Source organism: Monodelphis domestica, chromosome 3 (assembly GCF_027887165.1).
Source record: "Monodelphis domestica isolate mMonDom1 chromosome 3, mMonDom1.pri, whole genome shotgun sequence".
NCBI classification, from domain to species: Eukaryota; Metazoa; Chordata; class Mammalia; order Didelphimorphia; family Didelphidae; genus Monodelphis; species Monodelphis domestica.
Genome location: NC_077229.1, coordinates 517,678,718 through 517,699,988, shown reverse-complemented (window position 1 = coordinate 517,699,988; position 21,271 = coordinate 517,678,718).

Here is a 21,271-nt window from a genome sequence, read left to right as displayed (position 1 = left end):
GCTATAGCTGATCTCTCTCTCTCTCTCTCTCTCTCTCTCTCTCTCTCTCTCTCTCTCTCTCTCTCTCTCTCTTACTCTCTCTCTCTCTCTCTCTCTCTCTCTCTCTCTCTTACTCTCTCTCTCTCTCTCTCTCTCTCTCTCTCTCTCTCTCTGCCTGTCTGTCTCTGTCTTTCTCTATCTATTTGTCTGTCTGTCATTTTCCTTACTTTCTTATCTCTATTTGTAAGTAAACTATCATAAAAGCCCTTCTGACTTGAGTAATTCATTTGAATTTAGCAATTAAATGCCTGGTGACCAACTTTCAAATATTCAGTCCAACCATAATTTTTACCCCTAACAACTCTGATCCTAATTCACAATATTGAATCTAATGTTTTTGTGGTATTCTATGATTTGAAGAGATGTCTCTAACCTGAACTAGTTTTTTTTTTTTTTAAAGATGGATTTTTATGTCAGGAATATTAAGCGATCATTGACAACACTAGGCAATTTAGCAAATGTAAAACAGCATTTTTCCTATATTAAATTCTGGGTCCAAATTTGTATCCATCTGTACTATCTATCCATGATATTTGTAGTGGCGGGAAAATTCCTTACAACTTCATGTTATAATTTAAATAATTTGTTTTTTATTCATTTTTTTGCCCTCTCTTATGGAGATCCATGCCAGCCTGTTTTTCATAATCATGAATCTCACTGTGGATTCTTTCAATCTCCACTTTTCCCTCTTGTTCTAGAATATCAGGGCAGTTTTCTTGGATAATTTCTTGTAGTATTATGTTCAGGCTTTTTCTTTTGTCATGGTCTTCTGGTAGACCAATGATTCTTAAGTTGTCTCTCCTGGAACAATTTTCTAAATGTTCTGTTTTGTGAATGAGGTGCTTCATATTTTCCTCGATTTTTTCATTCTTTTGATTTTGTTTTATAGTGTCCTGCTGCCTTGTGAAGTTGTTTACTTCTGATTGTTGTATTCTGGTTCTTAAAGACTGAATTTCAACTCTGGCTTTTTGGTCATCCTTCTCCTTCTGGTCTGATTTTCTTTGGTGGTCATCTTTCATTTTCTTTGCCTCCCCTTTCATCTCCTTTCCTCATTTTCAAGCTGATTAATTTTAGCTTTCAAGGCACTGTTTTCTATTTCCAGATGACTTATCTTGCTTTTAAAGTTGTCTTAAGGCACTCTCAATTGTGTTTTGAATTGTATTTTGAATTCTTCCAAAGCCTGTATCCAATTCACTGAGGTTTCTGTTTATTTGCTTGGAGTTCCCTCACCCATCTCTGTTCTGTTTGCTCTTTGTTCATTGCCTGTATAGAAGCTGTCAATTGTAATTCTTTTTCTGTTGTTTGCTCATATTTACCCCTTCTTTACTTCCTCCTGTTGCCTGCACTCATGCTCCTCTCATTTTTTGTTGGATCTGTGGGCTTTTCTGTCAGCCTTCACCTTTGTAGCTTAGTCAGCAAATCTCTCAGCACAGTCTATGGGGGAGGAGTGTTGGAGCTTAAGCTTCCCTGCCTTCTGAAGGTTTTGATAGTTTTAAGTCCAGCTGGGTTGAGCTGGATGTGCCCTGAGGCCAAAACCTACAGAGTGGGGCAATATGGAGTGTCCGTGCTGCTGCAACTAGGCTGCCCTCTCTGTGCTCTGTGCTCTGCATTTCTTTTTCAACTGCTTCCCCACCACCTGTGCTTGAAGCTCTGAGCCTGCACACGTTTGCCTGTGAAGGACTCCCTCCAGACCAGCACCCTTTTCCACCCAGAAGTTCCAGATGCCCTGGAGGCTTAGCACTTTAGGTGTGGCTGTGTGGGGAGGGGGGCTGGGACCCTACTTCTTCCTTCCCCTTAAACCGTTTTCAAATTAAGGCTTTTGGGGTGTGTACCTTTTAAGTTGAGTCCTGCAGGAGGGTTTTTTGCCTCTGTCCTTTTAGGATTGATTTTCCATCCCCTAGGAGCATTTCGTTTGTAATAAGTAAGGAAGGGTTTTTAAAAGTCTGAACTTTCGCTGTCTTTACACCTCCATCTTGATTCCAACCACCTTTTATTTTTCTTGATATTGATATTTAGATGATTATCGAACAAACTTATATTTGTTGTAGAGAACATGTCAAAAAGTCTTATAAAATACTATCACAGTAAACACATTATTGGAGAATCAGTTACATCTTAATCTACTAAGTCAATAGCTTTTCTAAAAGTCAACAGACATAGATCAGATACTGTTGAAGTTTTCAGTCATTTTCGTAAGATTAAAATTGTAATATATGAAGAAAATTAGCAGTGAAAGCCTTCTCACTACTCTCCCACATTTTCAGTAAATGTACCTTGGATTTGTGCAAAGATTATTCACATGGAGATTATAGAAAAATGAACAGTCATATGAGTTAGTAGTTGTGACTGTCCTCTCTAACTTTTTTTGGTAATAAATATGTGAATTATTACATTCTTTTGTAATATTCTCTTCTTTGAGATATATAGATCATAAATATCTTTATAAGTGTGTAAGGAAGCCCCAACATAGATTTCTTCTATAACTTTTTTGTCAGGTATATTCATTCTTTCAAACTTCATATTTTTAGTACTATTTCTATGATCTTCAATAGCTCACAAGGTACTGAGATGTTCCAGTATGGTGATTCCACTGCCATTGATAGAAATGCCACTGCTTCATCTGTTAGCCATAATTTATTCTAAGCTTTCTACATTTTCCTCCATTTTTTTTTAGGTGATATACTCTTAGTCCTTTATTTTTCTCTTCCATAATGAGATTACATTCTACAAGTGTTTGCCATTTGAGGCTCATTTGGGGATCTTTTAGCTAACTCTTACTCTTCAAATCTTTGTAAACTGGCTTCTGATCTCATTAATAAACTGATGGTGCTGTCAGAAGTCACTTAGTAAACTCTTAATTACTGAACATAATGATTTTTTTCTCAAACTTTATGCCACTTGACCTCTCTTTACGACTTGATATTGTTAATTATCTTTTCTTGAACATTCTCTTCTCTGGAATTTTGTGTCTGATCTCTCTTGGTTTTCTTTCTTATGGTCTGATTCCTCCTTCTTATTCTCCTTTCCTGGGTTTCATCACCTCTCTAGTTTTACCACAAGTTTTTGTCTTAGGTTCTTTTCCATTCCTCCTATCCTCATGCTTTGCAATAGTTCAGTTGCTTCTTGGTTGGCTGAATTAATGGTATTTGGAAGATAGTAATATAAAAGAAAAATACACAATTAATCTACTTGTTCAACCCTTGGTTAAAAAGCTATCAGTCTTTATGGTGAAAATTTTTTTTCATATCTTTAAGGAAATGTCTCAATAAATATGTCTTACTGCCTTTAGGAACTTGGTTAATTCAACTCCACCAACTCTCTCGTTTGCTTCTCAGATAACTGATGAATCTTAATGCCACTTATTTAAACTATTTCCACTTTTAATGAGATTAATCTCAGTACGCTTCAATTCCACTGGCATTATCACTGATTGTTGGACAGAAATCACACATTTAAAGGTCTAATAATTAAATGAGTACTTGTGAGTGGATAGAAAAAATAATTCTCCTCCCTCTTCTGCCATTTTGTCCTAGTCACTTGAGAAATATAAAGATGATTCAATGTTCTGACAGCATTTTTATGATTCTATCTACTTAATAGGACATTACAGTCAAAGTATTAATCATTTTTTTACTAAGAATTTTCCCAGATTTAGGCAGCCAGGTCTTTGAAAAGCAAACATAGTCTGTCAACTCAACCATAGTCAAACTCATTACTATGTTGAAGAATTTTTAAATGAAGAACCATTTTATTATTACGATAGAAGTAGGAACCCTTATTTTTTAGTTTTTGACATTTTTTCACTGTTTCATCTTATTGTGTTACCAGACGTGAAACTCTTGCTCTTTTAATGAAACATTGAAATAATATTGAATTCACATTTTTTGTCTTTAGTTTTGTCTATCAAGGTTTAGGAGTGAAATTATTTCATACAGTTCTCATATATTACTTCCCAATAGGTCGGTATTTAACTTGCACATGAGAATCATAGAAACCTAGAAAGCCATATGTGAACTGCAAACTTCTAAATGGTCAGATCTCCTTTGAAGATAGCAGTAAGCATAACACATATATTTATTCATCCAGACCATTTCATTGTGATTTTTACACTGTGATCAATACCATCTACCCTCAAGAATTCTGATACATACTTTATTTCTTTGACATGTGAATGATTAGTGGTATGACCAGTGCCTAATTTTCTAGCATTTCAAAGTTCCTAGATACTTTCATAGTTACTGTAGTAGTTTTAAGGAATATTAATTCGCCATTATACATCACTTTGACTGAGATTCCCTATAGCCCCCAGTAGTGAGAATAGGTCCCAGTAAAAATCACAGCTATAACCTTGAAGTAGTCAGACATGTTGATTTCCACATCTCAGCATGAGAACTTAATCCAATTTCTATCCAAATACTAAATGTCATTTTTCTCATCCCAGTTCACTGACCCACAAGTAATTTGTCGAGCACGATTTGACAATTCCCTATTTTTCACTTTCTTCCTCTCCTAATGGGGACACTGGTTTGAATTTAGGTGGGATTTTCGTGATCTTTATCATTATTTTATTATTTGAAGGCAAAAGCAAAAGGAAACTGAAAGCCCAGAGTACAAGAGAATGATGCCTTTGATGAATAATGAAATTCCTCATGGTCTACCGATTTGTAAGTCTGTAGTAATACTGCAAACACCAGGATTGACTAAGCTTCTTGAGGGTCGCAAAAACATAAAATGGACTACTTCAGAACTGCCAGCTAACTTTTGGAGCTTCCTCTATCTTGGAAGAAACACAAATACAACACACCCTGCCTGGTCCAGCCCAACCTTTTGTATAAAGGGTGTGTGCAACTGTCAGTTCCCTGGGGTGGTAGATGCAACATATGTTCTAATAAAAAATTTATTTGAGTCTCCTTGAATTAAATTTATAGGATTCTCTTCATTGTCTATTGTCTCATAGTCGTTGTCTCCCCACCTCTTCTCTAAGTTTCCTATATAGACAGAATATCCTAGCAGAAATGCTTTGAGAGGGCATATTTATATTGAACACACAAGCAAAAGAACAAGATGAATGGAAAGAGGAAATGAATTTCAGTTCCCTTTAAGCCTATGTCATGTGGTGAAAAGACCCATGGATTAAGTAGATAAAGACATGGAATTGAATATTGGCTGTATTACTTACAAACTGTATAACGTTTGGGAAGTTATATTTTTTGAACAAGGTCAATGAAGCTTTGTGTGTGTGTGTGTGTGTGTGTGTGTGTGTGTGTGTGTGTGTGTTTGTGAAACCATGGGTGTTTGTTACAAGGAATTTGTTTTTGTTTTTTCTCTCCAAGTGCAGGCAGTGATGGGTGGATAGAAAATAAATTTCTATTCATTTAAAAATATTTTTACAAAAAGTCACTTTGCCTCCTTGGGCTTCAATTTCCTCTACTATTAAATAAGACACAAAGAATAGACACTTCCTATTGTGTTCATTTTCAGCCCTCAATAACATTGTCAATGTAACTGCCAATATTATTCTACATAGACACTACAGAAAGTGAAGATACTCAGAGTCAGCCTACCCAAGACAGCAATGATATTATGTTATACCTTGGTCCTAATTGTTATGCAACTTGAGTTTCCTAAAAGCTAATTTTTGGGGTCATCTGTTGAGCCCATCTCAAGGAAATGAAAAGATATATATTTAATCCTGGAGAAAAGATATAATGCAAGAAGCCACAGAATCAAAGGGATCAGAGATTGAAACCTGGAAAGAACCTTAGAGGTGAGCTTGTCTAAAGCGCACATTTTTCTTATGAATAATTGGAGGGAGGTACAGAGACGTTCAATGAATTGCCAATGGACACACAGGTAGTAAACTCAGATCCTTTCACCCCAAGTCCAGCAGCTTTCCCCATACATCATGCTGGGTCTGAAATCCTCCTTGTTTGGCTCACCTCACATCACATCACTTCGTATAAGTCTTTCCAGGGCATGCCAAATTTCCAAATCACTGGATGGATCTATTAAAATTACATAGAATTTTCTGGGTATAAAAGCATAATATGCTGATCATTACTAATCCATAATTTAAACTAACTTTAAAATGCTTACTTGTAAAGGATTTTATCTTTTTAAAATTTATATATAATTTTTGATCACTTCTATAATTTCTTTTACATAATCCTATCAACCATGTGAAAGGCAAATGGAAATATTATATCCTCATGGAAGAAAAAGAGCCAGAAATTAGTAGGTATTTAACCAAAATTATTCAATAAATAACTTTATGATACAGAACAAAAAATCATATTTATTCACTTTATCTACTGAAGCATGCTGACAGGCACATAACTAACATTTTCTTTAATGGCCAGTTGGCACAGCCTAGTTTGCCTTTATGACAGAAACAATATGATTATTTTTAAAATTAATTAATTAAATAAATTAATTTAGAATATTTTTCCATGATTACATGATTTGTATTCCTTCCCTCACCTCCTCCCCCTCTGTAACCAATAAGCAATTCAACTGGGTTTTACATGTATCATTGAGCAAGGCCTACATCCATATTATTAATATTTGCAATAGAGTCTATATCCCCAATCATATCCCCTTTGACCCATGAAATCAAGCAGTTGGTTTTTTTCTGTTTCTATTCCCACAGTTCTTCCTCTGAATGTGGATAGTGTTCTTTCTCATAAGTCCCTCAGAATTGTCCTGGATCATTGCATTTGCTGCTAGTAGAGAAGTACATTATGTTTGATTGTGCCACAGTGTATCAGTCACTGTGTATAATGTTCTCCTGGTTCTGCTCCTTTCACTCTGCCTCACTTCCTGGAGGTTGTTCCAGTCTCCATGGAATTCCTCCACTTTATTATTTTTTTGAGCACAATAGTATTCCATCACCATCAGATACCACAATTTGTTTAGCCACTCTCCAATCAAAGGGCATCCCCTCATTTTCCAATTTTTTGCCACCACAAAGAGCATGGGTATAAATGTTTTTGTACAAGTATTTTTCCTTATTATCTCTTTGGGGTACAAACCCAGCAAGCATTAGGATTCTTACCATAGTATATGGAAATGAAAATCAATTGCACTATTATTTATCCCTTCTAAGGCATATACTATCATTATTTAAGGTTATTCAGTGGTCTTCATATATTTTCTCATTAAATCTCACAACATCCCTTAATGACAGAAAAGAGAAAAGAATTTAGGACTGAAACCAGGATAAAGACCAGGGCTTTGAATACAGTATCAGCATTTAAATAACATTGATAATACTGATAGCATTTACAAGTCTCTAGAAGGTAGAAACAACTGAGTTTCTATTTATTAATAAAAAATAATTAGCTAAAATAGAATACTATCAGAAACTTCCTCCTGGTGTCTCACGTTTATTTTTAGTACAAAATACTATTATTATTATTATTATTATTATCATTAATCTTATTTAAACAAATGATTTTATATTTGTGTTGGACCATTAAAATTACTAAGGGGCAGCTGGGTGGCTCAGTGGATTGAGAGTCAGGCCTAGAGATGAGAGGTCCTAGGTTCAAATCTGGCCTCAGACACTTCCCAGCTGTGTGACCCTGGGCAAGTCCCTTGACCCCCATTGCCTAGCCCTTACCACTCTTCTGCTTGGGAGCCAATACACAGTACTGACTCCAAGATGGAAGGTAAGGGTTTAAAAAAAATAAATTTCTGATATAAAAATTTTTTAAAGTGTATCCTGACATCATTGCCTTTGATTTCTATCAGTAAAGTGTATATTTCAAATGGTACATCTAAATTTAAATTTGTGGTAGAAACAGCCATAATGGCATACAAAATGTAGCAGTTTATTTCTTTACTCTCTTAAATTTAAAATAATTTTTTAGTCATCCTTAAATCCTATATTTATAATTTTAAACACATACACATGTATATATGTATCAATCATGTATCTATTAATGTATCAATCATCTAGCTACATAGATAGATATATATATATATAATCTGAAGGGTATCTTGAATACAAAGAATTCTAACTACATAAACCTATTTTTTCTGAGTTATTTAATTTCATTATTAATTTTCCCACTTATTTCTAAAAATAGATTGACCTTGAAAAGAGCATATGAAGATTTACTTTCATTTATTGGAATCTTTTAACTCAGAAATTACAGAAATTTGATAATAGCATTTTTGTTTATTCAAACTGTCACAGAGAAAAACAATAACATATTTCTGCTAGTATTATTTTTTTAATCATAGTGCCAGTAACACTCTCTCATGTCATGCTTAGAATCATTAATCCCAGGTATCAAAAATTATTTAAGATTGAAGGTGCCACAGTTGTACATATTGGCTCAGTCTATAGATCCCTAAGAAAGATTTAGTGCATTTTCAAAAGAATTTTGCAGGTAGGAGCCCAAATGGATTTTCAACTAGGCCTCAACCTTTTTGAAACCTACTGATGTTGAATAGTCTTTCACTGGTTGCCATGCCAACTGATACCAGAGGAACACTCTGCTGTGTGTTCATCCCCTAGAAAGCTTCACCAGATGTCTTCAACAAATTGCTATGAAAAGACTTTGGTCTGTCAGCCTTGTTAGAAGATAAAAATCAGTCTAAGAGACATCCCTGCCTCCACTTCTGATAAAACTAACCCATAAAATATGTAGACCTGCTATACTCTCCCAGTAAACCAGTAAAATCCCTCCTCTCCAACCCCAACTCTCCTTACTTCCTGTAGCAGGATTTTAAAATATTTATGTTCTTATTTCTACATGAGGCAGAGGCCGTTATGCTTTGCAGCTGACATTGTCTGGCAGTGTGGGGCTGGAAGCATCTGGCTGGCAGCAAAGAAAGAGAACAAGTTGATAAATTATTGATTTACATAAATCAACACCCTTTAAATATTGGTCTTTGGAAGAAAAAAGCTTTTGTATTATTTCAAGTGGAGGAGTGTTAAGATGATAAATACTGAGTCAGCCACATCATGATTTTATATTTCTAATCAAGCATATATAGGTATCACATAAATATATATGTATAGGCTGTGACTTATGGCTATAAAGGTTCAAATTTGGTTTTCTTGAAGATCCCACTGACAAACCATGTGATTTTCTTTGATATTTTTTATAGCTCTTCACCTTATCTTTCTGTACCATAATGTAGCTAGAAAATGAGCATTTAAGGAGGGGGAGGAAGAAATCAATCTCATCCTAAGGGTTACTTAAAAAAAAAAAACCATGAGTAATACCAAATAGTATACACAAAATGCAAAGTCCCATATTTGCATATACCAAATGGCATCTGTATGTTTAAATTGTAGGGTTGCACGTGCAAATGACTCATTAACTGGCAAATTACCTGTTTGCCTATGTAGTTATTCCACACAGTATGAAAATGTGTGAAATTTGCATATAGAATTGATGCTCCAGTCCCGGATTTTAAAATCAGAAGCTAAAAGTCTTAATGGAAAAATAGCAGCACAAAGGATTTCAAAGTCCTCTGAATTCTGTTTTGGATTAAACCTTATTTATTGTGCTTCACTTTCTATTCTGTGAAGACCTATCACCTCCTAGGAAAACTAAACAAAACTTTACCTCCTATCAATAGTCTAGTTTCATTGTTTGTTTTTTTAATTCTAGCAGTGTTGAAGTGCATTAGAAGTAGTATAAAATATGGGTGACTTGATGTAATCCCATCATTAACATAGTCTACCCTGGTTAGACCTTTCCAAAACCATTATTGCTTCATCAAAGCCAAAACAATCATAACTTTCATCTCTTTGATCAAATTCATTTTCTAAATTTGCAATTTTGTGGAATTAATTTTTCAAATGATATCAATCAATTCTATCAAAATTATTCCTTCTAATTATTATGCAAAGATGTTACTTTTAAATTTTAGTGGGATTCACAACAGGTCAGGGATATTGAAATCTTAATAGTGAATTAGTTAGAAAGCCAGGAAATTCTAGGTAGGAATAAAACTATGAGTTGCATTAATTTGGATTTTTTTAACCATTGAGAATAGTGGACATTTGAGGAGTATCAGGGATGTCCTTGTACAGAACAAAAACTCTAATAAATGAAAGAAGGTAGACAAGCTTTTCTTACTCTCTATTGAATATAAAATAAGGAGAAATTCTCAAATTGCAGATACTTTCAATAGACAGAAAGAAGAGTTCTATCATAATTGTCATAAATATGAGAATTTTTTCTTCATAAATTCTTTAACATAAATAAGCAAATAAACAATGACAAGAAAAAATAGCATAAATTTCCTTTCATCTGAAAGCTTGAATCTTATGTTATTTGTTTTTATGACAAAAAAATCCCTCAAATTTATTTAACACAAAGGTTAAACTTTTAAAGGATTAAATAGAGAGGTAGCTAGACCCTCTCAAAGTCTATCTAGTCCAATTCCCTCATTTTATATATTTATTTTTAAATCCTTACCTTCTATCTTAGAATCAATATCACACATTGGCTCCAAGGCAGAAAAGTGGTAAGGGTTAGGCAATGGAGTTAAGTGACTTGCCCAGGGTCACACAGCTAGGAGGTATTTGAGGGCATATTTGAGTCCAAGACCTCTCCTCTTTAAATTTGGTTCTCAATTCCCTGAGTTACCTAGGTCCTCCCTTCCCTCATTTTCAAAAGAGGAAATTGAAATGAAGAGAGGTTAAGTGATCTGCCCAAAATCAATCTGTGATAAAGATGGGATGTGATTCCAATTTTTATAAGATCATCACCATCAATCTCTGCAAATTACCAGCCTATCTCTATTTTCTCTTCATTACAAATTAGTAAAAGCAATACTTAAAATAATTTTAATACTTAAATAAATAAACACTTAAAATAATTTTACAGAAAAGTCAAAAAGGTGATATGAGTCAGTAATGATAGATGTCCTCGTGTGGAAATGCTTTCTACCTCTGTAGAAGTAGCTGCTTTATGACTTAGTTGATAAATACTAGGGGAACATCTGCGGTACAAAGTTTTGTGACTCATACAAAGTCATGTACCTACTAAGGTTCAGACACAGGATCTGAATTTGGGGCTTACTGATTCTAATGCCAACACTCTACCTATGACACTTTGCTTCTAATGGAGAGGAGCAAGGAGCTATGGGGATATTTGTATGTAAATTTCTCTCCTCACATATAATACACACATTATATATATGAATATGATTATGTATACATATAATTTTAGAGTTCATGAAAAATAGAAATGCTAAATTTGTAGGTCATGGAAATATAAAGATAATGACTATCTTATGTGACTGAGGTTAGTTAAAGGAGCAGGTTATGTGAAGAGAGGAGACTGGGGATCTGGGAGGTTAGCATACTTCAGGGAGGATTAATCAGCATATTCAAGTGCTCTAATATAAAGACTAGTTTAGAGCTTAGGCAGTGGTAGAGCTGCAATAGAATTTGAATGATGGTGGAGGTGGAGGGCTGCATCAAAAGGATTTGGATAGTCTGAATAGGGGGAAGTTTATTTAGTATGAAGATTTTAGAGGATTTTCTGCATCCATTGAGTTTTGGACACAGTGGATTATTCAATGTGTAACCTAGTCTAAAGGGAAAAGACTGCTCCTTTCTCTATGGTAGTAGAGGATACTTAAGAATCCTGAATAAAAGTGAAATGGAGCATATCCGACCTCTCAGACATTAAGTCCTGGATAATAATTGTAACTTTTGGAATCTGTTTTTGAAAACATTTTGAGATTAATAACAATCTTGTTGAAATCTCTGCAGTTTTACCATTTTGTACAATTTTAATTCAATAGGCACTTGGGATAGAAAAATAAAAACAGGGATGGACCTTCTTTGTCTTTAAAATATTTTACATGTAGGTACAATTTATAGTAATGAATTTCTGACATTTTGCAATCCTTTCCTTCTCCCCCCCCCCTCAGGAGGGAAGTAATATTTCATTGTTTTTTCATTTGTTATAATGCAATATATATCTGTGTTTATATATATATATATATATAAATGTCCATCATATTGTGAAAGAATACACTTATTGCTTATATAAAAGAACTTATGAGAGAAATAAAGAAAAAAAATAGTATGCTTCATTCTGTGTTAATATTCCATGAGTTCATTGGTGGAATTTGGAAATGATATAGCCATTCTGGAGAGCAACATGGAACCAGACTCAAAGGACTATAACATATGACTTTTAGTCTGTATTCCAAAGATATGAGAGATAAGGGAAAAGGATATACCTGGACCAAAATATTTTTATAGCTCTTTTTTGTTGTGGTAAAGAATTAGAAACTGAATTGTCCATTACTTGGGGAATAGACAAACATGTAGTATATAGTTATAATGGAATACTATTATGCCATAAGAAACTACAGAGTTCAGAATAGCCTGGGCATATATATATATATATATAAACTGATGCAAAGTGAAGCAAGTAGAACTAAGACAATAATGTATATAGTAAAAGAAATATTATATGATGATTAATTCTGAAGGGCTAAATCATTATCAGGAAAGAAAATTTCCAAGGGACTTATGATGAAAAATGCCATCCATTGCAAAACCCCCAAAAAACAAACAAACAAACAAACAAAAAAATTGTGAGAGTGATTGCAGATCAAAGCATGACATCTTGGACTTTTTTCTTTAATTTCATTTTTTATTGCATGTTATGTTTCTTCTATCATGATATGAATAATCAAAAATCTGTATTCCCTGAAACCACTGGTATGAATTATAGCAGACTATTTACCACCTTAAGAACAGGGCAGGCAGAGAGGGTGGGATAGATAAAATATGAATCCTAAAATTTCAGAAAACAATCATAAAACATTTCTACATATAACTGAAAAAAATCAAGGATCTCTCAATTCCTTTTATAGTAGTTGATGAGCTTTTTTTGTCATAAGTTCCTTGAACTTGTCCTGGATCCTTGCTTTGCTAATAATAATTGTCATACAGTTAATCACTATGCATTATTGTTGTTACTGTGTTTAATGTTCTAATTCTGCTCATTTCCCTTTGTATCCTTTCATATAAAATTTTCCAGTTTCATGGGTATGTGTGTGTGAGATTGTTCTGTTTGTCATTTCTTATGGTACAATAGTATTCCGTTACAATCATATACCACAACATATTCATCCATTTCCCAATTGATGGATATCCTTTCAGTTTCCAATTTTTTGTCATCACAAAGAAAAAAAAACTACTATAAATATTTTTGTACAAATAGGTCCCTTCCCCTATCTTTGATTTTTTTGGGACATAGATTTACTAATGGTATCACTGACACAAAGAGTATACATAGTTTTATGGTCCTTTTCCCATGCTTCCAAGTTGTTCTCCAGAATGGGCGCATCAATTCACAGTTCTACAAAAATGTATTAGTGTCTCAATTTTCCCATGTATCCTCCAACATTTATTCTTTTTTGTTTGTTTGTTTTATTAGATAATCTGATAGATGTGGTGTGGTATCTCAGGATTATTTTAATTTGCATTTCTTTAACTAATAGTGATAGGGGAATTTTTATATGAAAAAAATAATTTTAATTTCTTCATCTGAGAACTGCCCATTCATATCCTTTCACCATTTAACAATTGGAAAGTGAATTGTAGTCTTATAAATTTGTCTCAGTTCTCAATATATTTGAGAAAACAAGACTCTTGTAAGAGAAAATTACTATAAAATTTTTCCAGTTTTTGTTTCCCTTCTAATCTTGGTTGTCTTGATTTTGTTTGTGCAACCCCTTTTTAATTTAATGCTGTCAAAGTTTTACATTTCATATAGTTTTCTATGTGTTGTTTGGTTATAAATTCTTAACCCTAGGTCTGAGAAGTTCAGATCCCTTAGTTTATATATAGTATCATCTTTTATTTCTAAATCATGGATCCATTTTTCCTTATTTTTAAAGAACTTATATTATTCTTTTAAAATTGTAATGTTTTAAATTGATTTTTAGGCACATGAATGATTTAATTTTCCTCAAGATAGGCCAAATTTCTGTACAAGGAAATCACTATGATAAAAGTTTTCCACAAGAATATACCCCACCTCTGTCAGAAATGTCCACTACTCTGCTTTAATAATATAAAGTGAAATTGCTTGCCTTTTGAAATCTGGTATCTGGCTGTTAGAAATTTCATTTAGTTCACCTCTCTATCATATTCTAAAATGAAACTGGATGTTGCTTATACTGAACCAAACTTTTATACTCATTCCTCAAAAATAACTTTCAGGCAATTCAAGGAAGCTGAAGTCCTTTATTTTTCCAAATTACAGCGGCATTATGGGGGGTGGGATGGGGGTTAAGTCTCTGATTTCTATCCTCCACTGAGGCTGAGTTCTATGTATTGTCACAGATCTTTTGAAAAGGCCACTATATAATTCTGTAAATCAGGCAAGATTTGTCTCTTTGTCTACATCTATTCCATTATCTCTCTTGGGGAAGTTGGGTTCTACTGCTATAAGGAGTTCTGAAGTGTGAAAGTTAAATTATTGAATTCTTCATAGCTCTCTTGTTATTCTGGGAAGAAGAAACTTTTGTGGACATCACAATGCTGAGCAGAGAGGCCTCTGCTCATGGCCAAAAGGCAGCAATTGTCTAACTTCACCACAACTCTGTCCTTAATATGCTCCCAGCACTTATTGTATGGTGTAAAAAGGAGACACGACTTCAAGGAAGTTTTAGTATGGTTTGGGGATTCTGGATTTTTTGATGGCATAAATACCTCTGGCAGCCTAGTGCAACCCTTCTCAGAATCATGCGTTTAAATAACTAAAATAGAATGGAATAAAATTGAATTAAGGAGGACAATTACATTGAAACAAATGTATAATTTTCCCTCATCCAAGTTTATAGGTCAACTTAAATATATCTCTAGAATTTATGCTAAAAACCTTTGTACGACAAAAGTGAACATATAATCCTTAGCCTGACACTTCTATAATAAAATAAATACCTTATGAGCATGCTTTTACTTGTTTTCTCAGCATCAAGCTCCATGCTTGGCATATGAAATATACTTAGTAAATGCTTGATTGAATGACTAATTGACCTTCACAAACTGGATTCCTTCTGTGTTTCACAACATTTTACATGACTCTCCAACTACATTATGGTTCTACCAGAATAAAATGAGATTTAGTCTTTCACTCTATGATCAAAATGTATTGTCTGTTTTTTCTTTCTATAAGAACCCTTACCTCCCTTCAAGGCTTGGCTCAGGGGCTTGTATAGGAAGCCTCATCCTATCATATAACTAGTCTTCTCTCTCTTCTCAAATAATTCTCAGTCTCCTTGTTATATTAGTACAGTAAAATTTCAGTTTCTTTAGTATAGGAGCATGGTTTTTGCTGTTGTCTCCTCAGAGAATTAAGAATAGAAGGCATTTAAACTATTTGTTTAAATTGAATTCAGCTTGCTTCCACTTAAGTGAAGAGAATAACAATTAGTTTCAGAGTTTTGTTTCTTTCAGTCCAACTATGTTGAGGTCATTTTTTGCATGTGTGAAGAAATATCTGCTCCATCAGGGCATGGGAGGAGAGAGGCAGAGACAGAGACAGAGTCACAGAGAAAGACAGAGGCAGAGAAGGAAAGACAGACAGACAGACAAACAAATAGGGAGAGAGAGAGAGAGAGAGAAAGAGAGAGAGAGAGAGAGAGAGAGAGAGAGAGAGAGAGAGAGAGAGAGAGAGAGAGAGAGAGAGAGAGAGAGAGATACCCAGAAAGGCAGAGATACAAGAATATAGAGATAGATACACAGAGAAAGAGAGAGGGAGATATTGGGGGGTGGAGACAGAAAAAGACAGATATGAAAAGAGACAGAGACAAATAGTGGGTGCTATTGCATATTAGCATAAAAATGATTCTTTGCAATGCACTTATTATATTAGAATTCAGCTGTGGCAGAAAAAGCTGTGTGTCACTAGAATAATAGAACCTGCCCTGCATTTCAAACTTTAATCAGAAGTCTCACACATGCTTTGTCAATCCTGTATAAATTCTGGCTACTAAGGACATAACCTTGATCTCACCTGTGATTCTGATAAGTAGTTTTGTTCAGTTCCCAACTGTATATGATTTAAATATTTATTTTATGTCTTCTAATAAGGCCTTCGAAATGAGGATTGATCTCACAAAAGCTTAGATCTAGAATCTCTCTTGTTCATGACATTTTAAATGTGTTTCAAATTAAAACTTACTGTTCCACTTAGAGAAGTTAGATCAACCATAGGGATGAAGGAGAGATGGTTTAAATCGGCTAGTAGAATTGGTTGCAAACATTTGAAGTTACAGTATCAATTTTGTCATGCATGTGGAAAAACTGTAAAATAATCTATTGTTTTATTTATTTTTAATTATTTTACCACATCATCACTCATTTATTTCTTCCTGTTAATCGTTTTTTTGTTGTTCATTTATTTATTTATTTATTTATTTATTTATTTATTTATTTATTTATTTTTTGGTTACAATACTCACTTTATTTCCCTCCCTCCCCTCCACCCACTCTTCCCTCAGCCAACGCATAATTTCATTGGGTATTACTTGTGTCCTTAATCAGAACCTATTTCAATGATGTTACTTGCACTAGGATGTTCATTTAGAGTCTACATCCCCAACCATATCCATTTGATCCATGTATTCAAGCAGTTGTTTTTCTTCTGTGTTTTTACTCCCACAGAGTTTCCTCTGAATGTGGATAGTGGTTTTTCTCATAGATCCCTCCAAGTTGTTCAGGATCACTGCATTGCCACTAGAGGAGAAGTCCATTACATTCGATTGCACCATAGTGTATCAGTCTCTGTGTACAATGTTTTCCTGGTTCTGCTCCTCTCACTTTGCCTCAATTCCTGGAGGTTGTTCCAGTTCCCATGGAATTCCTCCACTTTATTATTCCTTTGAGCACAGTCGCATTCCATCACCAACATATACCACAATTTGTTCAGCCATTCCCCAATCAAAGGGCATCCACTCAATTTCCAATATTTTGCCACCACAAAGAGCGCAGCTATCAATATTTTTGTACATGTCTATTTTCCTTATTATCTCTTTGGAGTACAAACTCAGCAGTGCTATGGCTGGATCAAAGGGCAGACAGCCTTTTAACACATTTTGGGCATAGTTCAAAATTGCCCTTCAGAATGGTTGGATCAATTCACAACTCCACCAGCAATGCATTAATGTCCCAACTTTGCCACATCCTCTCCAGCATTCATTACTTTCCTTTGCTGTCATGTTAGCCAATCTGCTAGGTGCAAGGTGATACCTCAGTGTTGTTTTGATTTGCATTTCTCTAATTATTAGAGATTTAGAGCAGTTTTACATGTGCTTATAAATAATTTTTATTTCTTTAATTAAAAAATTGCATATTCATGTTCCTTGCCCATTTATCAATTGAAGAATGGCTTGATTTTTTGTACAATTGGTTTAGATCTTTATAAATCGAGTAATTAGACCTCTGTCAGAGGTTTTTATAATGAAGATTGTTTCCCACTTTGTTGCTTCCCTTCTAATTTTGGATACATTAGTTTTGTTTGTACAAAAACTTTTTAATTTGATGTAATCAAAATTATTGATTCTACATTTTGTGATTTTTTTTTTCTAGCTCTTGCTTGGTTTTATCAGATTTGTCAGGTCCTTTCCCAAAGATCTGACAAGTATACTATTCTGTGTTTGCCTAATTTGCTTATAGTTTCCTTCTTTATATTCAACTCATTCACCCATTCTGAGTTTATCTTGGTGTAGGTTGTGAGATGTTGATCCAAACCTAATCTCTCCCATTCTGTCTTCCATTTTTCCCAGCAGTTATCAAAAAGTGGGTGTTGGTCCCCAAAATGGGGATTCTTGGGCTTATCATACACTGTCCTGCTAAGGTCACTTACCCCTAGTCTTTCCCACTGATCTTCTATTCTGTCTCTTAGCCAGTATTGAATTGTTTTAATGACCTCTGCTTTATACTATAGTTTGAGATCTGGGACTGCAAGTCCTCCTTCCTTTGCATTTTTTTATAATTTCCCTGCATATCCTTGATCTTTTATTCTTCCAAATGAACTTTGTTATGGTTTTTCCTAATTCAGTAAAAAAGTTTTTTGGTAGTTCAATGGGCATGACATTAAATAAGTAAATTAATTTGGGAAGGATTGTCATTTTTGTTATATTAGCTCATCCTACCCATGAGCAATGAATGTTTCTCCAATTGTTTAAATCTAGTTTTAATTGTGTGGAGAGTGTTTTATAGTTGTGTTCATATAGTTCCTGTGTTTGTCTCGGCAGATAGATTCCTAAGTATTTCATATTGTCTAGGGTGATTTTAAATGGAATTTCTCTTTCTAATTCTTGCTGCTGAGATGTGTTGGAGATATATAGAAATGCTGATGACTTATATGTGTTTATTTTGAATCCTGCAACTTTGCTAAAGTTGTTGATTATTTCAACTAGCTTTTTGGTTGATTCTCAGGGATTCTTTAAGTAGACCATCTCTTCATCTGCAAAGAGTGATAGTTTGATCTCCTCAATGCCAATTTTAATACCTTCAATTTCTTTTTCTTCTCTAATTGCTACTGCTAGTGTTTCTAGTGCCATGTTAAATAACAGGGGATATAATGGGCATCCTTGTTTCATCCCTGATCTTATTGGGAAGGCTTCTAGTTTATCCCCATTGCAGATGATATTTGCTGATGGTTTTAGATATATACTGTTTATTATTTTTAGGAAAGGCCCTTTTATTCCTATACTTTCTAGTGTTTTCAATAGAAATGGGTATTGTATTTTATCAAAGGCTGAGCAAATAACAGAAAAAGGAGAAAGAAATTACAATAGACAGCTTCTATACAGGCAACAAACAAAGAGTAAACAGAAAAGAGAAGGAGGTGGGAACATGAATCAATAAAAAACAAATCCAAGCAAATTGGATACCGGCTTTGAAAGAATTCAAAATGCAATTCAAAACACAATTAAGAGAGTCTGAAGAAAATTGGGAAAATAACTTAAAAACTAAGATAAGTCATCTGGAAACAGAAAACAGTGTCTCGAAAGCCAAAATCAACCAGCTTGAAAATCAGGCAAAGGAGATGAAAGATGATGGGATTAAGTTCAGCTGGGTTGGGCTTGATGTGCCCTGAGGCCAAAACTTCCTGGATGGCTGTAGCAATATGGAGGGTCTCAGCCACTGTGATCAGGCTGACTGCTCTTTGCTCTCTCTTCAGATCCTTCCCCACCACCTGTGTTCGATACTTTGAGCCTGGCACAGCTCTGCCCACAAAGTACTTCCTCCAGACCAGTATCTTTGTTGGCCCAGAGTTTCCCGCTGCCGCTGGAGGCTTAGCACTCTAGGTGGGAGTGAATGGGTCTTGGGAACTTCCTTCTGCCTTCCACTTAAACCTCAGTATTCTCAGATTCTGGCATTTGGGGCCTTCCTTTTGGATTGAGTCCAGTAGGAGGGTTCCTTGGCTCTTTCTTGTTGTCAGGTTTGATTTTCAGTCCCCAGGAGCATTCAGTTTGTGATCAGTAAGGAATGGTTTTCAGATTTCTGAACTTCTGTTGCTTCTAAGCTGCCATCTTGACTCCACCTCCCTAATTTATTCTTTTAAAGATGGAAAGCAACTTGCATATGTACCATCTATACAATGTATTTATCTACAAACATTTGGTATTCTAAAAAATTACATTTCAAATAAGAATATAATAAATTATTAATTATTATAGATTTTAATTATGTCAGATATAATACTTAAAAACCCAGCAAGTATAGAAGTGTTTAAGTAGACAGATACCTACTAGGTAGTGCCAAATTACATAATGAAAAAATATTTCTTTTCAAGTGCACATTACTCATATTTAGGGCTCCATGCCTTCCACACCAAAGATTGTAGCTGTCCTCATATATCACGGTCATATTGGACATCATTTAAAGGAAAAGGTGATGTTGTTTAGAGTGCTGCAAGTTGTTTTTTAAATAGTTATTTAATATCACGTAAAAACTGGTTGGACATGAAATCTGAGATAGGGGCTATACCAACATTTAGTAAAACATATTGTATTGTTTTCCTCTGAAAAGAAGGAAACATTAACCTAACTTAAATGTCATAACTTTATGACCATTTATTTCATTTTACTGTTTTGAGATTTATTCAATTGAGTTTTCTTCCCTTTTTTAAAAGTTAAAATATTTTTCCATGGTTACATGATTCATGATTCTTCCCCACCCTCATCCCTGTCCCTTCTCTCCCTCTTCTAGGAGCTGACAAGTAATTCTAGTGGGTTATACATGTATCATTGTTCGAAACTTCTTTCCATGTTATTCATATCTGCAGTAGAGTGATCTTTTATTATCAAAACCCTAATCATATCCCTATCAAATTACCTGATCGATCATATGTTTTTCTTCTGTGTTTCTATTCCCACAGTTCTTTCTCTGTATGTGGATAGCATTCTTCCTCATAAGTTCCTCTGGATTGTCCTGGGTCTTTGCACTGGGGCTAGTAGAAAAGTCTATTACAATCGATTGTGCCATAATGTATCAGTCTCTGTGTATAATGCCCTCCTGGTTCTACTCCTTTTGCTCTGCAAAGCCCTTTCCAGTTCACCACTGATTTTAAAGTACTGAGTTAATCACAGAAATTCTGAAAGAACATCTCTTCAGTCTTTGAATCTATGGAGTTTTTATGAGTTTCTACAATTAGCATTTCAAATATCTGCTTCCAGTTAGTTTCATTGAAGAAACATTAAACATTAAAATGATAGTATTGTGCAGAGTGGCCATAGCATTGCCAGTAAACATCCTAAATATCCCTAATGGACAGCAATATTATGTTTAAAAAGGATCCAATGTCCATGGGATCATAGACTTAGAGTTGGAAGGAACTTTAAAAGTCATGCAATAATGAGATAATAAAGTCATAGATACTGAGTTGGAAGGGAACTTAGAGATCAGTTTGTCCAATTCCCTCATTTAACAGAGGAATAAACTGACGTCTGTAGAACTAACTGTAGAAAGTGACTGTTCAAGGGCAAATAGGTAGTAAATTTCAAGGCTAAGATTTTAAATCAAGTTCTTCCATTTCCAATTCTCATCTTCTTTCTTTGCACAATGCTGTATCATCATTCATAAAGCTTAATTGTAAATTATTTATTCAAATATCCCCATACCATATATATCCTTCTGCAAGTAGTAAAATTTAATAATAAAATGCAGGAAAGTCCTGCAGCTTAACTAGAGTGAAACAAAATAGGTATAGTAAAACTGGGA